The 2,555-nt window shown below is 50.9% G+C and overlaps 1 pseudogene; it reads left to right on the forward strand.

Annotated features, from left to right (window-relative positions):
* Positions 1-186: 186 nt before the first annotated feature.
* LOC102242186 lies at positions 187-1,017 on the forward strand (annotated as a pseudogene).
* Positions 1,018-2,555: the final 1,538 nt, after the last annotated feature.

Raw genomic sequence — 2,555 nt, forward strand, 5'->3', positions numbered from 1 at the left:
TTGACAGGATTAAAATCAACTGGTATAAATACAGATGTAGCAGGAGAAATAAACACAGAACCTGACTGGAGATCCTGGCTAGAGATCCTGGCTAGGCTGCTGATCAACTGAACGCTGTCTCCGTGTCATTTCTTCTTCGCTGACTCCGTCCACACCTTTGGGAACCCCTGGACCTGCTTTACGACTGCCGCTATGGAGGCTGGTCGCCCGGCTATACTCCGCGTGAAGCGGAAGCACAGCGAGGAGCCTGCCGAGGCCCTGGTCCTCGCCTGTAAACGCCTCCGGAGAGATGCGGTAGAGTCGGCGGTCCAAAAGACGTCCCCGGAGGGTCTGGAGAAAGCAGCAGAGAAAAATGTCTTCCAGTTGGTGGCTACCGTGTGCTCCCAGGAGGATCTGGTCCAGCCGCTCCTGCGCGCTCTGCCCCGACCCCGGGCCACCCCTCAGCGTATCCGCCACAAGCTCCGCGCTTCCACTCGGAAGATCCAGCAGGAGGGTCGCTACAGGGTAGTCTCTAGCCGCCGACCCTCGGGCCTTCTCTCGGATGACCTGGAGTCCGAGGACGCGCGGGAAAACCCAGAAGCCGACAGTGACGCAGGCTTCCAGCTGTTGGATCTGGTCCACGAAGAAGGAGACCCTGAGGCCGCTGCTACTGCCACTGCCGCCGCCACCGCCACCGCCACCGCCGCCGCCGCCGTCGCCTCCTGCAAAGTGAGTGCACGCCCCGCGGAGGAGAGCTGGGCTTCTCCCGACAAGTAGTGCCAGGAATCTGGGCGCTCAGACGGCACGCAGTTGAGATGCACAGACGGCACACAGTTGAGATGCACATGGCTTCACCTTTTATTAACGGATGATCCCTCCGGCTTGCTAGCCTCGATTTTACAGATTAGGTTCTCTCTTCAACAAGTATTTACTGAGCGCCCACTATGTGACAAGCATTGTTCTTAGGTTCTGTGGGTAGAGCAGTGAACCTAACATTCAGATAGAGAAAAACAAGTAAATTCACTGTCAGATAGTGATATGGGCTGTAAAGGGGGCGCAGACCACGGATGTGGGGCAAATACCCTGTGGATGTGCAGAAGGAGTTTGGCTATGACAGCACTTATGACCTGGACTGGGACTGAGGATCCTGTGACAACCATAAGGTTCTATCACAGGCCCTTGAGAGCTTTGACTGCCATATCAGTCACCCTGGTAGTGGGTTTCCTGGCATAACACACAGAAGGAGGAAGCATGTCCAACAGTACCATCATAGCAGTGAAAAAGTGTGCTGAAGGAGTATCTCTTTTCCATTAATAGTAGGATGCTTTGCCTCATTCAAGTGACCCTACAATCTAGGGTCAAAAAACAAACAAAAAATACAATGAAGCTTCCTGGCCTAGGCATTTTCCTGCTCTTCTTCTACGCTAAAGCCAGTAAGTGGAAGAGAGGCTGTTTCATGAGAACTTAGGTTCAACTTTCCCATGCCACCAGGCACCCGCCCCCAGTAAAAGCCTGATTCTTTTTGACGGGAAAATCTAGAAGGGCTACAGTGGGTCTCTTGTAGGAACACACACTGAGTAGTAATGGCCAGTAGAGAAAGAATCTGCCTGAGCTGTGAGGGGTTTGGTTGACAGTTGTCTCTACCTCCCTGCTTCCTATGATAATGACTGTAAAGATTGCTCTTTCGTTAGCAGTGGTACCAAGGAACAGGGTATGTATGAATGTGATACTCTGCATTTAGTAAAAACACTAACTATGGGAGCAAGTAATTCCTTTAAAACCTTTTCAATATGAATATGTTTTCTATTGTGCTCCCTTTTCTGCACAAACCAGACAGGAGTTTTACCAGATCTTGTGATGATGTGGGGAAGAGGTTGTGTTTTGTATCTTTCCAGAAGGAGCAGCCTTTGCCTCCTTCCTGGGGACCGTCACCCCTGGGAGGCCGAGTTAGCACACCTGCAGCAGATGTGCAACCCTGAGCTGGAACCACCTGTCCATTGGGAGGATCACATGTGCCTCCTTTTTGTCTGTCCATATGTCCCATCGCCAATGACGCCGCCCGCTAGCCAGATCAACAAGGACAACCAAACCCCCGACTTGAGGACAGCTAAAATCCCTTGACTGAAGAGGCCAGCAACTTTCTACAGGAACAAGGCTCCTTGTGCACTCCATCCACTATGTTTATAGCTATGCTCGCTATCATTGCTTGTCAGCCTTCTTCCCAGTCTTAAACAACACAATCCGAGAGGTGGCCGCAGATTTATATGCACTATCATTTAAAAAATAAAAAAGGGGGAATTTGCCAGAAGCCGGAACAAGGACACAAACCCCCGACTTGAGGACAGCTAAAATCCCTTGACTGAAGAGGCCAGCAACTTTCTACAGGAACAAGGCTCCTTGTGCACTCCATCCACTATGTTTATAGCTATGCTCGCTATCATTGCTTGTCAGCCTTCTTCCCAGTCTTAAACAACACAATCCGAGAGGTGGCCGCAGATTTATATGCACTATCATTTAAAAAATAAAAAAGGGGGAATTTGCCGGAAGCCGGTCCATCCTTGCTGCTTGACACAGTC

The sequence above is a fragment of the Myotis brandtii genome, unplaced genomic scaffold (assembly GCF_000412655.1).
Source record: "Myotis brandtii unplaced genomic scaffold, ASM41265v1 scaffold517, whole genome shotgun sequence".
Taxonomy (NCBI): Eukaryota; Metazoa; Chordata; class Mammalia; order Chiroptera; family Vespertilionidae; genus Myotis; species Myotis brandtii.